We start from the raw sequence: 19344 nt of genomic DNA on the forward strand, positions 1-19344 counted from the left end.
AATGCAGTCCCAGTGATGATGCAGACATAAGCAAGCAGCCTTGAAATTTTCCAGTTGACTTGTAAGGCTAAAAGTATGAGGGGTAACCTGGGTTTCTCTGTAACAAAGCATAGTAACACTGAAACACACTGTGATTAATGATAGGTTTACAGGTAATATTCATGAACAGAAACTTCACCGAGATTCTTTTGATGTCACAGGGTGTGACCTTATGCCAGCTGCCTTGCTGCTGAATCAGAAAATTCTCCGCTTCATGTTACATTATTGTAACTGGCTCTAAGAACTTTTTTCTATCCCCATTTTTTCTGGAGGAGAATACCAAACAGAAACCAGTTACAACAATATAGCTTGGTATCAATGAACTGATGTGCAAGAGAAGGGCTCTCTGGGGGCCTCTTGTTAAAACTTTTGCTTTTTTTTTTTTATTATTAATGCTTCTGAAAACCAAATGATTTTTCCTTTTTAAATGAACCAAATTGCATCAAACAGCTGGTATTTTCCAAATTTCACAAAGAAAGAATACCCTCCATCCCTGGCTTTCCTACATTGTCTTTACCCCCCACTCTGCTCCTTCAAATTGTGCCCCTTCCTTCACTGTGCCATATTTTCACTATATCTTTCTAGGACAGAGTGTAAACAATTCCAGCACACATTATTTAATGTGTTCTTAACAAGTGGACTCCTTCTCTATTTATAATTATTAGAACACACTGCTGTTTTATATGGGGAGAAATTAAATAGTGGAGAGGCTGAAATAGCTGCTGAGTACAGGGGAGGTGCAGGCCTTCTTGAGAGGTGGCTTCTTGCACTGTGCCACACTGACAATGTTGTGTTCAGTACAGCTGCTCCAGCTGGGGCTGGGCATTCTTCATGTATAGCCTTCAGATATAGAACTTACTCCCCTTTCTCTCTCCTCTTTCCCTCCACCTCCCCAGATTCTTAGTTAAAAATAACCCACATCTGTTTACACTTCTGAACAGACCCATATCTTCCTAGAAATGTACAATGATTAAACACACTTGTTTTCCCTTTCCCACACCTGACAAATATTCAGAGGTGCTTGTGTGGGGTCCCCCCCACTTTTGGGGTGCCACCTGGGACTGGGGTACCACTGAGCCCATCTGACCCACCAGCCTGGGCTCCCTTTCACACTGTGTTGCTGTGATGAGTTGGCAAGCTCTGCAAGCTTGCTCTTTCACCAGCATACACACAGATAGGGACATACCCAGCTGCAGCTTCACACACAGATGCTAAGATCAGCTCTGCATAAAAAGGCTCAGTAAAGGCACCTCCCAGTTGCTCAGGCACATCCTCCCATCTGGAGTGTAAACCCAAAATTACACTTGCACTGCACAGGGAACTGTACCGCATAAGCTCATAAAATTCACCCCCTCCCTCAATGTGGAGAGAAACATGCAACAACTTTCTGCCCCTAGTTATAATTACCACACACTGGTTTTAGACAAAACAAAAACAAATTTATTAACTACAAAAGATAGATTTTAAATGATTATAAGTAATAGCTAACAGATCAAAGCAGATTACCATAGTTAGTAAACAAACCTGCAAACTGATCTTAACACACTAGATAGGTAGGATATGAATTAGCAAATTCTCACCCTGAGTGATAAGCAGGCTGGCAGATTCTTAAGGCACAACCTGCCGTGGCTTTCCCAAGTTTTCATACACAGCCTAAAAATCCCTCTAGCCTGGGACCATCACCACAGTTCAGTCCTTGCCCCACAGGTGTTTCCAGGTGTGTTGTTGTAGGGAGAGTGAAGTACCATCATTGTCCCCCTTTTATATCTTCTTCCCACTTTCTGGAAAGCTCTTTTGCTGTGACCTGGGTCAAACAGTTCCCCTTGTGTAGTGCTCTCTCTGAGAGGTTTCTATTGTACACAGTTCCTGGGGTAATTCTTGTGCTTGTGTGAATTTCCTGAATGAGCCATTAACATTGTTTGGCCTTTTTACTGTTGAGCCTGAAAGGCTGCTTGTTGGTGTTTTCAACCTCACAACATGTTTCAGTAACACACACACAGCACCAAACTTCATAACTTCCCATATGACAATTGCACATACCATCCAATGAGATAACTGTCTAGCAGATCAAGACTTTTAGAAGGATACCTCACAAGGTATACTTTGTACAAAACATATCCTAATTACGTGACAGTGGTGAATATTGGGATGCCAGGGTGTCACAGAGCTTTACTTCCCTTTTGGACTGTCAAAGAGGAGTGACTTAGGGTGCCAGAATTTGGCCCAGAGGGCCCAATTGCCTATTGAGGGCCCAATTTTGCAAACACTTGTGTATGCAAATAACTATATTCATGTGAGTAATGTTATTTGTAAGATCAGAAAAGAACTAGTCCTGAATTTTAAGTCTTCCTCATGCAGAAATTTGAAAGTAGAAACCCCCTCAGATTAAAAAAAACAAAGATATTTCTTAATCTTTAGAAAAATGACAAGAAAAATCACCTTTTATAGAGACTAAGTATGGAAAGCTGCAGCCCAATATCTGACCGGTTCAGAAAGATGTTTGTAGAAAAAACAGACAACTGGTGAATTTGCATGCATTTCTAGCCAAGATACTTGGGGTGGGGGGCAGGTATTCTTGCTTCCTATATTTTGATTCTCCCACAAACCACCTGTTACAGCTCTAATGGCAATAATGCCTCCCTGGACTTTTTGGTCTTTGAACTCCACACTGGAGTCTACTGTGAATGCTGCTAAACTCAAACCACTGCCTGAAAAATGGAAAAGCAGATTCCTAGATAGTTGGCACTGGCATAGGAATGCAGGTCAACTAATTCTTCATTATTTGCTTCATGCTACACATTCCTAGTTTGTTTCAAGGATGTGTTTCCCCTTCTACCCTACACACTTTGCTATTGTGTGTCAAATAAAGACTCTGATACATTAAGCTTAAGTAACATGGACTGAAGGACTCACCATGTTTGTGAAGTGAGCAGATACAACTAGATAGGGCACAACATCTGATTGGTCCCACGAACACCACCTCCCAGAAAAAGCCGTCTTAGCCTGATTTCAAGTTCTTAGTTTTATGAACTATCGAGCTGATTATCGAATATTTATAAATAGGAGCAAGAGATCCATCCAGAGTAAGATATCAGTTGAAACAGTCAGGATCATCTACGGTCAGTGCACTTCTTCTGCTGATGCTCAAATAACCCATGGATGCAAGGGGAGAGGACGATATCCAGAGCCAGCTTGTCTGAGGGCTCCAACATGGAAATTAGATTTCAGCAAGAACATTAAGAACTCCCACAAACATCAGACTTCTTCACTCACTGGGTGAGTTAAAAAATATAAAAGCACCCTATTGAGTCCAAGTTAGACAAACTATTAGAAGAGTTGATGTGACTGAGCAAAGAATTAGCCATGTAGAAGCTCAAGAGATGTGTAAAGAAATGGCTGATGTTAGGAAAGGTGGATGTGTGGATAAAAAGGAGGTTCTGGACAACAGGAGATAAAATCTGAAAATAACTAACATACAGAGGTAAGTGTTGTTGAATTTTGAAGAGCTTGCAGAACCCATGGTGCTGAACCAAAAGAAAACAAGCCACCCAGAGCTCCAATCACTAAATTTCTAGTATTTCAGAGAAAATAGATTGTCCAGCAAGAACCTAGAGAAATGATACACAAGCCTTTCAGTATTCTCAAATCAATCTGGAAACACTCCATAAAAAGAAGAAAATGGAGAGAACACCAAGTCATTTTTAAGAATGGTCTTGACACTGCTATGTGGTACCACCCTAACTCACTCCAAGTAATACCTTTCTTATAGAGTAAGGCTTCAGTCCTACAAACACTTGAACACATGCTTAACTTCATGCAGGTGAGTAGTCCCACTGAATTTAACGGGACTGTTTGTGTGTGTAAAGTTAAAGACATATATAAGTGTTTGCAGGATCAGAGAATTTACAGGGTCAGAATCTGTCCCAAATCTGAAACTTTTCCAAAGGTAAGAATATTTGAAAATATGGGACAGAAAATGCACATTGACAATTTGTCAGTTGTTGTTCAGATAAAGATGGACACAATGTAAATGCTTGTTTAGCTAGTGAAGACTACAAACCACTCTTTACAATAAAATCATCTTTCTAGTCATGCCTGTGTGTCAAGTCAATGAAATCAGGGTGGGGAGGTTGTTTCTACATTTATTTATTTTTGTGCGGAGATGTATTTCTCAAATGAAGCCTTTTTTACTGCTTAGTACAACTACAAAAGTCTGAAATGATGCATTTTATAGCATCATTGGAAGAAAAATTTGGTATATTCCTGTTGAGAGTTTAAGTTGAAATTTGTTACTACCATTATCAGGTCCACACAAGTTACTGTAGGGACAGTAACACCTTTTTATCTTTAAATTTATTAGGATCACTTGCACTGTTTGCTATTCCTGATTCTACAATTGACCAAGATACAAGAAAGTGAAGAAAAAGTACCCAAAATGTTTAGACACTCAAGAAAATGTTATACATTCCTGCTTCTGCAAGATCCTATTAGGTAACAGCAAACTACACTTCTTAAGGGGCACAGAGTCTGCTAACACATGGGTTCTCAAACTTTTTCTCTCTGAGGCCCTGCTCAACATGCTATAAAAATGCCAGGGTCAGGGTCAGGGTCAGGGTCAGGGAGGGTGGGTCAGGGAGGGTGGGGAGGGTGAGGGCTCGGGCCAGCAGGGTCAGGGAGGGTGGGGGCTCGGGCCAGGGGTCTTGGGCATAGGCATAGTTTGACTTCTATTGGGAGAGCCAGAGCCAGCGGGGCTTGAGCCACCTCTGCATGGCAGGGTCCAGGGAGGGAGTGCCACCTCCACCCCCTGACTCACCTCAGCAGGCCACCCAGCCTGTCTCAGTTAGGGGGTGGGTTTGCAATCAAAAATTATAACTCAAAGGTGGGAGCGTAAACTCAAAAAGTTTAAAAACAGCTTAGGGTGCAGGGATGGGGTGGCTAGGGGCTGTGTGAGGGCAGGGGGTAGCTCAGGGTGAAGGGAGGGGGTAGCTGGGGCTGTATGCACCCAGGGGGTGGCTGTGGGTATGTAGGGAGGGGGGTGGCTAAGGGCTTTGTGTGGGCAGGGGGTAGCTCAGGGTGCAGGGAGAGGAGTATTAGGGGCCGGTTGCTGGGAGGGCTCCCCTGCGGTCCCTGTTCCCGGAGGGGCCTGTGCGCCATAGAGCCTAGTCTCCCCACCCGGGGCGTTCTTACTGGCTGCCTCTGCAGGAACAAAGGGGGCTGGGAGCTGAGGAGCATCTTCAATCTGGGGCACCAGCAGGAGAGGAGGGAACGCTGCTGCTTCTGCTAACTGCTCCATGGCACCAGCCAGAGCAGCAGCTACCCCGTACTGCCCGCACTGCCCGGCTCCAGTTCCCGCCTCCGACCTGGCCAGCGGGTGGGGAGAGGAGATGGGGAGGGCGGGAAATCTGCCCCCGGGACTGCCGTGATCTTGCACTGCAGTTGCGGGGAGGACAATGCCCTCCATGTCCCCAGTGCTGCTCATGCGCTCAGGGATTCTGACCCACAGGCAGCACCAGGGCTCTGGGATTTAGCCCCACGGGGGGCCCTGGGGATAGGGGCTTCAGCCACATGGCCCCGTGGCCCCCTTGAAAGGGCTCGTGGACCCTCAGGAGGCCACAGACCCCCATTTGAGATCAGCTGTGCTAAAGAACAGGATGCTCTTGGTCTTGTTATGCCTCATAAAAAAAGAGAAATAAGTGATCTGCTACAAATTGAGTAATGGCTCCAGAACAATATGGCATCATAGAAGAGCTCACAATGGTGCCTTGTAAAATCAGCTCGGTGTGGATTGAAAGCATCTTTCATTCACATACAGCTCAGAATGGATGGAAGTAATACTTTTCTTCCAACTTGATCCCTGGTAGATACACTCAGCTATAGCTTTCGCCATAAGTTTTCTGCTGGTGCACTTGGAAAACCTCTCATAAGCTAATTCTCTTTCTGGCTTCAGTTATAAAAGAGAATTAGTAAATCAAAGACTTTTGAAAATATAACTTGTTGGTCATGTCTACATTAAATGTTTGCCTTAAGGTGAACATTTTCTACAATCCCCAAAAGAGAGACTTCAGTGCTGTTTGAAAATACACTAAAGATCACTTGAAAACTCCTTGCCAGTTTTATTTACCTGTCCCTGTATTTTAGAAGGCATTGTGTTCCCTTTCACTGTACAATGTGTGAAATTTTGAATAATCAATGGCTTCATTTTTTAACATAAGAAATAAGAACAGTTCTAAATACAAGTCGTTTGCATCAGTAAAATCTAAAGAATATATTGTGTGTCTGATAAGCCATACATGTAGCATTTCTCACAAACTCGTAGAAATCATATTGTATACTGAAACTGATATAGCTTGGATAGCTGTAGACATATAAGTGTAGGATAACAGACATTATCTGGGCACTCTATTCCCATGGACAGATTGATGCACTTCACCAACATTGTGTCCAAACCCAGAGCTAGAGCAGAATTCCACAGCTAGCCCCTGTCTTTGCAATGGACAATCCTAATCCAAACTCCAAATTTTAGGGTGTTTGAAAGGTGGACTAGTAGAGCTTGGGCTGAATAGAAGATGAGAAAGTGGGCTAGAGAACATGGATTTGGAGAGGAAAAGGACGTTGGGTAGATTTTTAGCACCTGTTCAGAGACTGACCTCCAGTGGCTGACTTGGTTTATCACAGATATGACTTTTCCAGATACTTGCGGCTGAGTACGAGTGCTAAATATGGGAACTTTCATATCTACATGAAACAACTTGCTAAGAAACACAGTGTTTGCTGCAGGGCCAGCCCACAACATTTTGGCACCTGAGGCAGGGAGCTCAAATGAGACCCCCCCATACCCACTAGCTTGGGCCAAAACTTTGAAAGGTCTCAATTCTGCCTTTTTCCTGTTCTACTCCTCTCTTGGTACTGCTCCGCTACCTACCCCAATAAAGGAGAACTAACAACTTCAAATGCCTTGTTCAAAAATTTTAAGGAACACTTAACTTTCCAACGCCTGAACAGCAAATGTAATTTTTCTTGTCTGCAGAGTAAACACTGGCATTTTTATCTGTTTGAATAATCAATGTGGTGCTTTCCCAGCCACCTTGGCTGCAAAGATTTGAACTGCTTCCTGCTGAAGGTCCACAGTCTGGGCCAGCTCATGCTCTGTTGAGATGGTTGCGAGGCCGACCAGCCTCTCCTGTGTCATTGTGGAGCGTAGACGTGTTTTTATTAACTTCAGCTTGGAGAAGCTGCATTTTCCACTGACAACTGTTACAGGAAGTGTTAGAAGTATGCGCAAAGCAACAAAAGCATTTGGAAAGAGGGTGGTCCTCTTATTTGTGCACATATAGTCCAGAACAGCCTTTGGAGTTGATCCTGCTGAAATGTATCTTGAAAGGGCTTTCAGTTCATCACCTAAATCACTCGCATCAATATCGCACATGTCATCATGAGTCAACACTGTCTAGTGCCCTGCATTGCTGGTGTAGGTCTTCTTCAGGTATAGTGGGGAGTTTTGGAATATCATACAACATCCCAAATATACTGCTGTGTTCCTTGACTGCATGAAACGTTCTTCAACTGACTGTATTGCACAATCTAGCACCTGGTTAAAGAATTCAACTTTGAATTGTTGTTTGGGGTCTCTTATGGGATTATCCTGTGCCTCATAATCAAAATGTCTTCTTCTTTGGTGACTCTTGTATTCTTGAATGGGTGGGAAAATAGCTTCAGTGTGAAGTTCCTCTGCCAACTTCTGTGCACTCTTCAGAACATGTTGAAATCCCTCATCTGACCGGTAAGACTGTAGGTATGACTTTGCTTTGTCCAGTTGTTTCATTGCTCCAGATATATCAAGGTCAACATCTTGGATTTTCTTGCTTACAACATTTATTTCAAACAGTATGTCATGCCACAACACTAAGCCACACAGAAATTTTAAGTTATGTATGTTTCTGGTGATTCCATTTCCCTCTGCCACTGTTCTCCCACGAACAGTTCCTGTCATAGCATTATCCTCCATAATGGCAACTACGGCATCATCTATCTTCCCAATTTGGTGTTTGATAGGCTTGATCGCCCCCACTCGACTTTCCCATCGTGTGGCACTCAGTGGTTTCAGTGTCAGAGGGGATGTTCCCAGATGTTGCTTCAAAATTTGTCATCAATGAGTTGATGCAGAGAAAAAAAAATACATAGATGCTTTGAATTACATTAAAAAATTCAGCAGCCTCACTAGAAGCTGATGCTGCATCACTGACCACCAAGTTCAATGAATGAGAACTGCATGGGACCAAAAAAGCTCAAGTGTTTAACTCTCGGAGATGTGTCTGCACTCGTCTGTTCTTTCCTCTCATGTTGGCACCATTATCGTAACCCTGATCTCTCATGTCAGCTATCGCAATTCCCGTATCTTCCAGCTTTTTAAGAAGCACATTTGTCATACAAGCTCCTGTAGTATCAATGTCAATAAATTCTAGAAAATGCTCTGACAGCCACCATTGCAGGGACATTTTCACTAGGTTCTGTTGTTGTTACAAAATGCACCATTAAAGTCATTTGTTCCGTATGACTGATGTCAGGTGTGCAGTCCAAAATAACAGAGTACTATCATGCTGACTTCAGATCTGCCTGAATCTTCTGTTTGACTTTTGTTGCCAGTAACTGTATGATGTCATTTTGAATTGTTTTTCCAAGATAGTGGTGTGTGTACATTTCTTGGGTGGTGATTCTTCTTAAATGCTTCTGGAGTACAGCATCAAACTCAGCCATCAGCTCCACAATTTTAAGGAAGTTTCCATTGTTTGGCACATACAGCTGATCTGAAGAGCCACGCAGTGCTAGGTTTTGGGTGGCAAGCATTCTCACAATGACAATGAGCCTTTTCAGAACATTTTGCCAGTAAAGAGACTCTGATGCAATCTTCTCTTGATGCTGATCATCTATGGTGGCCTTTAACCTTAGTCTCATCTCAAGCTCTTTCAACCTATGGAATGCTCTCTGGTGATCTGCTGCCTTCTCATGGCATGCCAGATTTCTAGCCAGGTTTTTCCAGTCCTTTGTTCCCCTAGAACCCAATGTGGCTGGAACATTAGACTGGAAGAGTTTTCAGCAAAAACAGTATGCAGCATTCTGGGCTTTTGAGTACATAAGCTATGGCCTCTCCATTTTACTCAATTACCCAATGGTGACAGTGTGTTGGATGGAAACTTCTATTTTCATTGTCTTTGGGGAACATGAAGGTTTTCACTTGCTGTGGCCCATGCAGTACAAGGAAGTCCCTCAGGCTACTGCTCAAGTGAGTCCACAGTCCTGGATCATCTAGACTTAAGGAACTAAACTCAGCAGCAGCTGTTTCTTGCACCTCCACCACACTCTTCTCTGATCTACACTTTTCTTCAGGAATGTGCATGGTTACATCCATATGAGATGGAGATAAGGATTCTGCAGTAGCTGCTAGGTCACCTGCACTCTGTCTAACTGGACGATCAGGCATCCCCTCACAACTCACGTCCTCACTGGGGCCGGAAGGCTCCCCGTGAACATTTGCGTCTATGTATCTCAGGAGAGCTCCTGCCTGCTTAGATAGAAAAGCTTCCTTTGCTTTCTTTCTTTTTCTGAATGCTGGCCCAGAGGGGTGTTTTCTTCTTTCACTCATGACTGCTGTTCTGTGCCAGCTATAGTGGCCCTCAACACTCAGTTGAATGGGACAAATAAGCAGGCTGGTAGCAGGGCCTGAATGAGGGAAGAGATCAGCATCTTAAGGGCCTAACTGACTCCTACTACTTCAGTTGACTGCCTGTTCTCCTCAAGTGGGTTCAGGGAAGCAGCAGGAAACAGGACACTCCCTGAGAAGCTGGTGTTAATCAGTCCAGGCTCCTGGGCGTGCTAGAGAGGTACATAAGAGACTCCTCCTCCTCTCTCTTCCTGCAGCTCCTGCTGCTTTCTGTTATTCCCTCTCACCTTTTCTCCTGCCTGCCTGGTATGTCTCTTGTGCCCTCCTTCCTCCAGCACAGCACTCCACCATCTCTGTGCATCTCGAGCAGAGAGAATACATATGCACCAGCAGCAGACACAATTTTCTACACTCTGGGTCCTAATGGTGCCCCCCGACCCCTACCCCGGCCACAGTCTGGCACCTGAGGCGGCCACCTCAGTTCGCCTCATGGTAAGGCCAGCCCTGGTTTGCTGTTCATTTGTATTGCAGAAGTGCCCAGACAACACATCCTGACTGGGACAGGTGCTTTTAATGCAGTCCTTTTAATCCCATTAAAAATGTTTAGGCTGTTAAATCAGTATATTTTTAATTTAAATTGTGGAGTTATTCAATGGGTTGCACAAGTCATTTCCTAGAATTCTTACAAGATATTAAATGTCTCAACATTAGTCTCCTTAAGTTAGAGTGATGAGAGTTCGTCAGACTCTCAATTTACTCAAAAATTGCAAATTTAAAGTTAGAATGGAAAATGTTGAGGTTCAAGTCCTTTTTGGCCTGGCAAAATGTTGATTTTGGGTTGCTTCATTTTTGTTTTGTTTCCCTAGTAGTCCCAGAAATGGGGGCACAAATTCCTTTCAAACACAAACTGTTATAGTATGGGCAGCCTGCTTTTCAGTTTAGATTTCTTTGCTAAAATTTTTGACGGGGTAAACATCCTTCTGAGGCTGAGATGACCCATCAATTATTCCCTTAATATAATTCTTGGAAACAGTAATGTGTCTTTCACTCATCCAGTCTCAGTTATGTGCTCTTACTCTAAGAGATTTAGACTAAAATGTTACTGACACTTCACTGTGACTATCAGATATAGAGCTTGAATAACTTGGACTGATTGAGGCAAAGAAATACATGGACAGTATGTCCATTCTTCTGGGCTTGCTTCATTGGAATTTTTTTAACAGATGGGGTTGAATTGAATCCTGTGTGCAAATGCCCTTGAGATTTGGGCAAGATCTGAGCTAATTCTGCCTGCAAACTCCAATTCATCAAATAATGGAATACTTTTCTCTTTCGTTGCTGGATATTCTGCCACTTCTCAGTACTTAAATCAGTGACATAGTATATTTGATCAGGTTTATCATCTTATGCTGTGTGTGATGTTTGATTTGTCAGCGCTTGTGTGTCTGCTCTTGGTTGGGTGCTGGAGAGCGGGGATTTAGCTTAATCCATTCAGGAAATACACCACTTTATCAGTGCGTCTACTTTTCCCCTTAGAGTGCAGAATGACTCTTACAGTTGTGTAAAGCACTCACCTATTTAGTGTTAAAGACTCTGAGCTCTTTCATAAGAGAGGTTACATGGAACAGTGAATTAAGATGGATTGGGAGGTCCTTCCACTTCTTTGCTGTGTGGCCTAAAACAAATCTCAGGTAACTTCTCTGAGCCGCTATTTCCACATCTGCTAATCTACTTCACAGGCTCACTGTATCAGTTAACAGCTGTACAGTGTACAGCCCTATAGGGGTGATAATCGCTCACTATGATTGTTGTTGTGGCAGGATTCAGTGAAAATGGGTTGGTTCAAAAAGTGTCACTTTGTACAGACTATAGTATTCCCCGGCTAAATGCTTAACACGTCCCAGCAGAACAGAGCATCACTGCAAAGTGGGACTCTTTAAAATGACTATCATGTAAGGTAGTCTGCATTTGCTTCCTAAAATGAGCACCAAAAGATTCCCAAATTTGGCACAGACGTGTGTCTGGAGCACAAGCGGAGATGCTGTCTGTTAGTCTGCTCCCTGGGCCAAGGAAAGCAGCTTTCTGTTTTAATAAATGGCTAAGAGTCCAACAACCTCAGTTGAAATAGACACAACCCCTAGCTGTGCGAAGTGTTCCCATTCAAACCTCTTTAAGCAGTGTAAGCCAGAACTTTTTCTGTTGTGCTAGCACCCTGAGGCCCCAGTCAGGATTAGGGCAAAAAACGCCCTTCACACAAACAGGAACTCAATAGCCTTGGGCCAAAGAGCTTACAACTTATAAGAAAGACTGCAGCACAAATATGGGAAGTAATATCTAGATCCCTGTAGCAGCACCTCCTGCTGGTCATCCAGGGAATTAGCTTTTCCAGCCTCCGGAGCACCCTCTGCAGGCCGGTGTCCCACTTGCCACTGGACTCTGAGTCCCTCCTGGACCCTGGTGCCCCTTTCAGGCCAGGGTGCTGCCCCCTGACAGTACCCCCCACAGATCTGGGTCTCCCCTGCCCGGGGAACCCCCACCCTCTATCCCCACCTCACCTCAGTCTATGGCCACTGCCAGTCATCAACTAGCCCCTGTTCCCTGAGGCAGACTGCAGTGTAAATGCCACTCATCACTGGCAAGGGGTGTGTGGACCTGCTGCCTCTGCCTACCCTTGGGCTGCCCTCTGCAACACTTTTCTTTGGCCTTTAACAAGGCCTGCAGCCTGGGGGGTTTCCAGGCAAAGCTCCCAAGCTCCTCTGGCCTTCCCCCAGCCCTGCTCCAGTTTTGATACCCTGCTTAGCTCCTAGCAACCAGGCCCATCCCTCTCCACATCTAGAGAGAGAGTGGGTGTTTGCTGCTGGCCCACTGCCCTCTTATGAGGGCCAGGTGGGCCCTGATTGGGGCGTGGCCGCATCTGTGGCTGGTTCCCCAATCAACTGAGGCTTGTTGCTTTTCCTAGCAGCAGCCCTCTCGCCACCTTAGACCTCTCCCAGGGCTGATTTCAAGCCGTTCAGGGCAGTAGCAGGTGACCACCCCGCTACAGTCCCTTTATTTGTTTTACAGAGTTCTGTGTTCAGCTTCTTTGTTACCTGTAAAAATAAGCCCCTGGTATGTCACAGCATGATCCTTATTACTTTGTGTGTGGGCAAATCACTGTAACTTCAGCTTGTGAATGGCTTGAAAGCTTTCACATGTAATTGGCGACAGAACACTTTGTGAAAACTCCATCATAAATGTGCGTTTGCCAGCACAGACTTTCAACATATGCAGTACAGTTGCACTTTCACTTTGTTAATCGCTTGAATGAAACAAACACTGGGCATCAAACATAACTTTAAAACTACAATAACTAATAGTAAAACCAATATAGATTGTTTGACCAGTGTATATCAGTATACAGTTATGCAGGAAATTAGACCCTTGAAATCCAAGGCACGTGGATAATAGTTGCTTTGTTAAGAAGAACCTTTTCCGTCCTGGACAACGCTTTTCAATAAAACAGATTCTAGCACCCAGTGCTTGGCATGTGCGATTGCGGACCTCATGTAAGCCTCTGTATTTACCTTCACAGCTATCACACTGCCAATGTCCAAATCTGTACTTTGTTAATTGTTTTGGGATACCTTGGCTATGAAAGACCCTATAGGCAACAAGTTATATTACTCTCTTGAGGTAACTTGAGGTAACTGAACTTTACCTCATCAAGGCCAGAGACAACATTTGGTAGTAATATAATCATACTCATTTCTCTATTAGCATATGGAAGCTCCAGGATCTTGACCTTCTCTTCCTCTATGGAGGCGAAGGCAAATGGACCTTTCTGATGCATCATCTGCACAGATTTGCTTACTTGCTGAAAAATAAATGTGAGAAACATGCTTTTTAGAAACACAAGTGATGCATCTGCTTAAAATTAACTGAATAATATCTTAGAACAAGATTCTTTCTGAGAGAACTTGGGTCTCGTTTTTCTTGGTTGCACATTTATATTGGCAGAACATAGTATTAGGAATGTAGTTAATAGGAAAGCTCCCCATAAGGAATACAATGCATTAAGGGAACTATGAGCTGAATAAATAAGAAGTAAAACTGGGTCTGGTATAATTTCTAGACTGCTGTTTTTGGAGTCTACAATATGATACCTTGAAAGTAATAGGTGTATTCATGCGTCATACCTGATTCAGCCGAAAAGGCATTTCTTTGGTGTCTTCTTCCTTAAATTCTTTCTCCCACTTTCCATTGAAGTGAAGGCATTAACTAAGACCAGTGCAGTAGATGTCACAATAGAGTCTGGACCAAACAAATCTTTGATCAGACCTTAGGCAGAGAATCAGGGAAGAGAATACCATAGTATGTGTTATTTTGACAATTCACTAAATTACGTGTGGGGTTTGGCTTGGTTGGTTTATGATTTTTGTGGATTTTTTGCAGCTATAATCTTTCCTCTCAGAGTTTGACCAGTCTGTTGCTTTTTTGGCTCGGTTTCCATCTTTATAAAGATGGCAGTTAGAATTCAAATCAGATTGCTGGAACCTGCTGGGTTATTTATACAAACCTATTAAATCTGTACACCTGGCATGATATTTCTGAAATAAGATGAGGAATATAATGATTAATTCAGGGAACTCTAATGGCCCATATAATACAGGGGGTCAGACTAGATGATCACTGTGAACCCTTCTGGCCTTTTAATCAATGAATCTCTGATTATACTGTACCCAGTTAAACTGATAAGGAGTTCTAAGTATTAGCTGACACCTCTGTTATCCCACAAATTATCACCATCCCATATAAATAATTAACCATACTTACAATTTACACATTCACTCAAAAAAGGTAGGTTACAAATCTGTATCCCCTAGATTACTCAGACCATCCTGAGTTTTTCTGTCCCCTAGACCCTGATCCTGCCATGAGCACCACAGGTATATAAGACCTAGCCCATGCAAAGCTAGGGCCATGCAGGACCGCTGATTGCAAGCTTTTTTGGGTGGGGATTCCCTTTTTTATTGTGTCAGTCACCAACAAATAAGCAACTTGCATGGATAAATAATTCAGAACAGGACAATTTCTTAATTAAACAAATATACCAACACCCCCGGCAGATCTCTGTTACCTCCAGCAGCAATGTTAATACAATCACAGTAGTTTCTCTAACTCTAATAATAAATACAGGAAGTGGCAAGTTCATGCCAAAAGTTTGAAGGAAATTTGCATAGCACTGCAGGGGGAGGTGTAGATTGATTTGTTTTGTTTTTTACTCCCCCACTTCAGTCCTACTCATCTCCCTCAGTACTACTAGTAGTGTGGAAATAGAGTTCATCTGTGAACCTCTGGCTAACTCCTCTCCCACAGTCCAACCAAACAAGAGCCCTGCTTTCTCTATCTGGAGCACATTAGCAGAAGAGAGAACTTAGCTCCAAGTTAGAGGAGTGTTCACATATTCAATAGAGCAAGGAATCCTTCATGATCAGTGCTTTGTTCTCTATTCTGGCCACAGAGGATCATAGAAATGTAGGATTGGAAGGGACCTTGGTAGGCGATCTAGGCCAGTCCCCTGCACTGAGGCAGGCTAAAGTATCATCTAGAGCAGCCATGACAGGTGTTTGTCTAACCCATTCTTAAAAACCCACAATGACAGGGATTCCACAACCTCCTTAGGTAATTTGCTCCAGTGCTTAACTGCCCTTACAGTTAGGAACTTTTTTCTAATGTCTAAACTGAAATCACTCTTGCTGCAATTTAAGGCCATTGGTTCTTTTCCTATCCTCAGTAGTAATGAAAACAATTTATCACCCTCCTCTTTATTACAATCTTTGATGTACTTTAAGACTGTGATCATGTCCCCCCAGTCTTTTCTTCTCTATACTGAAAAAAATAAGGTTTGCTTAATCTTTTCTCATAGGTCATGTGTTCTAGACCAGTGGTTCTCAACTAGGGGTACATCAACTCATCTAAATATTTGCCTAGTTTTAGGCTACATAAAAAGCATACATGCTACATAAAAAGCTACATAAAAAGCACTAACAAAGTCAGTACAAACTAAAATTTCATACAGGCAATTTGTATACACTGAAATGTAAGTACAATATTTATATTCCAATTAGGGCTGTTGATTAATCACAGTTAACTCACATGATTTATTCAAGAAAATTAATCATGATTAAAACAATTAATTGTGATTAATCGCACTGTTAAACAATAGAATGCCAATTGAAATGTATTAAATATTTTGATGTTTTTCTACATTTTCAAATAATTGATTTCTATTACAACACAGAATACAAAGTGTACAGTGCTCACTTTATATTATTTTTATTACAAATATTTGCACTGTAAAAATGATGAACAGAAATAGTATTTTGCAATTCACCTCATACAAGTACCAGTGCAATCTCTTTGTCGTGAAAGTGTAACTTACAAATGTAGATTTTTTTTTGTTACATAACTGCACTCAAAAACAAAAGAATGTAAAACTTTAGAGCCTAAAGTCCACTCAGTCCTACTTCTTGTTCAGCCAATCGCTAAGACAAACAAGTTTGTTTACATTTACGGGAGATAATGCTGCCTGCTTCTTATTTATAATGTCACCTGAAAGTGAGAACAGGTGTTCACATGGCACTTTTGTAGTCGGTGTTGCAAGGTATTTATGTGCCAGATATGCTAAACATTCGTGTGCCCCTTCATGCTTCTGCCGCCATTCCAGAGGACATGCTTCCATGCTGATGATACTCAGTAAAAAAATAAAGCGTTAATTAAACTTGTGACTGAACTCCTTGGGTGAGAATTGTATGTCCCCTGCTCTGTTTTACCCACATTTTGCCATATATTTCATTTTATACCGGTCTCGGATGATGACGCAGCACGTTGTTCGTTTTAAGAACACTTTCACTGCAGATTTGACAAAACGCAAGGAAGGTACCAATGTGAGATTTCTAAAGATAGCTACAGCACTTGACCCAAGGTTTAAGTTCCTTCCAGAATCTGAGAGGGATGAGGTGTGGAGCATGCTTTCAGAAGTCTTAAAAGAGCAACACTCTGATGTGGAAACTACAGAACCTGAACCACGAAAAAAGAAAATCAGCCTTCTGCTGATGGCATCTGACTCAGATGATGAAAATGAACATGCACAGGTCCACACTGCTTTGGATTGTTATAGAGCAGAACCCATTATCAGCTTGGATGCATGTCCTCTGGAATGGTGGTCGAAGCATGAAGGGACATATGAATCTTTAGCACATCTGGCACATAAATATCTTACAACGCTGGCTACAACAGTGCCATAAGAACAACTGTTCTCACTTTCAGGTGACATTGTAAACTAGAAGTGGGCAGCACTATCTCCTGCAAATTGTAACCAAACTTATTTGTCTAAGCGATTGGCTGAAGTAGGACTGAGTGGACTTGTAGGCTCTAAAGTTTGACATTGTTTTATTTTTGAATGCAGGGTTTTGTTTTTTTATATAATTCCACATTTGTAAGTTCAATTTTCATAATAAAGAGATTGCACTACAGTACTTGTATTAGATAAATTGAAAAATACTATTTCTTTAGTTTTTTACAAAAGTAAAATATTTGTAATAAAAAATAAATATAAAGTGAGCACTGTACACTTTGTATTCTGTGTTGTAATTGAAATCTATATATTTGAAAATGTAGAAAACATCCAAAAATATTTAAATAAATGGCATTCTGTTATTGTTTAGCAGCGAGATTAATCACGCGATTAATCATAATATATTTTTTAATTGCAAAATGAATTGCGATTAATTTTTTTAATCGCTTGATGGCCCTAATTCCAATTGATTTATTTGATAATTACATGATAAAAATGAGAAAGCAATTTTTCAGTAATAGCGTGCTGTGACGGTTTTGTATTTTTATATCTGATTTTGTAAGCAAGTAGTTTTTCAGTGAGGTGAAACTTGGGGGTATGTAAGACAAATCAGACTCCTGAAAGGGGAACAGTAGTCTGGAAAGGTTGAGAGTCACTGTTCTAGACCTTTAGCCATTTTTGTTACCGTCCTCTGGACTTTCTCCAATTTGTCCACCTCTTTCCCAAAGTGTGGGGCCCAGAGCTGGACACAGTACTCCAGTTGTGGCCTCATCAGTTCTGAGAGAGTGGAAGAATTATTTCTTGTATCTTGCTTACAACACTCCTGCTAATACATCCCAGAATGCATTCTCTTTTTTGCCACAGTATTACACTGTTGTCTCATATTTAGTTTGTGATCCACTATAACTCCCAGAGCCTTTTCTGTAGTACTGTCAGGAATCAGGGCCTCCAGCAGAGCTAGTCTCCAGGCAGCCTCATCACTACAGCTGGTCTGCAGCAGGCTGCCTGATTAGCTTCACACCCTGACTGGCTACAGAAAGCAGCAGGCTGGCACTTAAGCCAGCAGCAGCAGCTTGCTGGTTTCTAAACACTCATGCTCACCACAACTGTGCCTGCTCCTGTGTTACCTTGTTCTTGCTGCTCCTGCCTTGCACCCAGCCTTGCCTCAGCCCTGCCCCTGCCTTGAACCCCTCCTTGGCTGCTACCCTGCTTGCTCCAGTGCCCGACCTCGGGAACAGCGCTACAGTGGTGCAGATAGAGCTGTAGTTTCTAGTGTACGTACAGTCTCTGTGTTCTAGTCAAGCTGGTTGGAATTGAACTGCTCATGGGTCTACTAGCTTAGCTGCAAACATAGTAGTTGAACGGCTGGCAGCTTTCTGGTCTGAGCCCCTGCATGCTGCATGTTTCCTCTGTTTCTCGGTGCTGCTTTGTTTGCCGATTAATCACACACTCTTATTGTCTCTCGTTAGACTGACCACTGCCCCCATGTTTCACATATCACATGTGGGGTAATAAGATGAGAAGAACCATGTGTGATGGGATGGAACCCGGAGTGAAACCTGGAAGCTGTTGGAACTGGCCCCTAACTATTTAGCTGGGCTGGCTTCCCACACTTGCTCTGCGGCACCTCACACCCAGCCTCTCCAGGCCCTGTTATCACCCAGCACAACAGCAGGTGGCGCCACACCCCCAACTGAGTCACCTGGGGACTTTGCCTAAGCCACTCATGGACCAACAATGGAGGCCCCAGCCGATTTCCCAGCTCCCCAGCCTGACACCCCCACTGGAGTATAAACCCAGACTTGTGCCATCTTGCACTGCAGAGGGGTCTGTACAGTGCAAGCTCATTAAATTAGTCCGCTTCCCCCTCAATGTGGGGAAGATATGCACCCACCTGTGTTAACAGAACAAAGATTCCCTAACATGTCACTCAAAACCACACAGTGATTATAAATGATAACAAACAGATCAAAGCAGGTTACCTAAGAAATCAAACAAAATGCAATCTAAGTCATATATACTAGATAGGATTTGAATCAGCAATATCTCACCCTAACTGATGGTACAAGCAGGCTTACAGATTCTTGAGGCACAGGCTGCATCTGCTTTGTAGCCTGGGTTTCCCACTCCCCTATGCAAAGTACTTTGTCTTCCAGCATTTCTTTTCGGTGTTGAGTTGTGGGGGTGTGAAGACCAAAAGATAACACTCCCCATCTTATATAATTTCTCCTATGGCAGGAACCCCTTTGTTTCAAGCCAGCTTCCCAGCCCAGTCTGTGGAAAAATACAGGTACCAAAATGGAGTTCAGTG

General features: G+C 42.8%; 1 protein-coding gene across 1 annotated transcript in view; it reads right to left on the reverse strand.

Annotated features, from left to right (window-relative positions):
* Positions 1–14900, reverse strand: part of LOC140907063 (serpin B10) — a 32807-nt gene extending 17907 nt beyond the window's left edge. The window contains exons 1-2 of the mRNA XM_073332199.1: positions 13873–14900; positions 13439–13550 (exon numbers count right to left, since the gene is read on the reverse strand). The gene's annotated coding sequence lies outside the window, so the exon portion shown is untranslated. The remainder of the gene's footprint in view (positions 1–13438; positions 13551–13872) is intronic.
* Between the last annotated feature and the right edge of the window lie 4444 nt (positions 14901–19344).

The sequence above is a fragment of the Lepidochelys kempii genome, chromosome 2 (genome assembly GCF_965140285.1).
Source record: "Lepidochelys kempii isolate rLepKem1 chromosome 2, rLepKem1.hap1, whole genome shotgun sequence".
NCBI classification, from domain to species: domain Eukaryota; kingdom Metazoa; phylum Chordata; order Testudines; family Cheloniidae; genus Lepidochelys; species Lepidochelys kempii.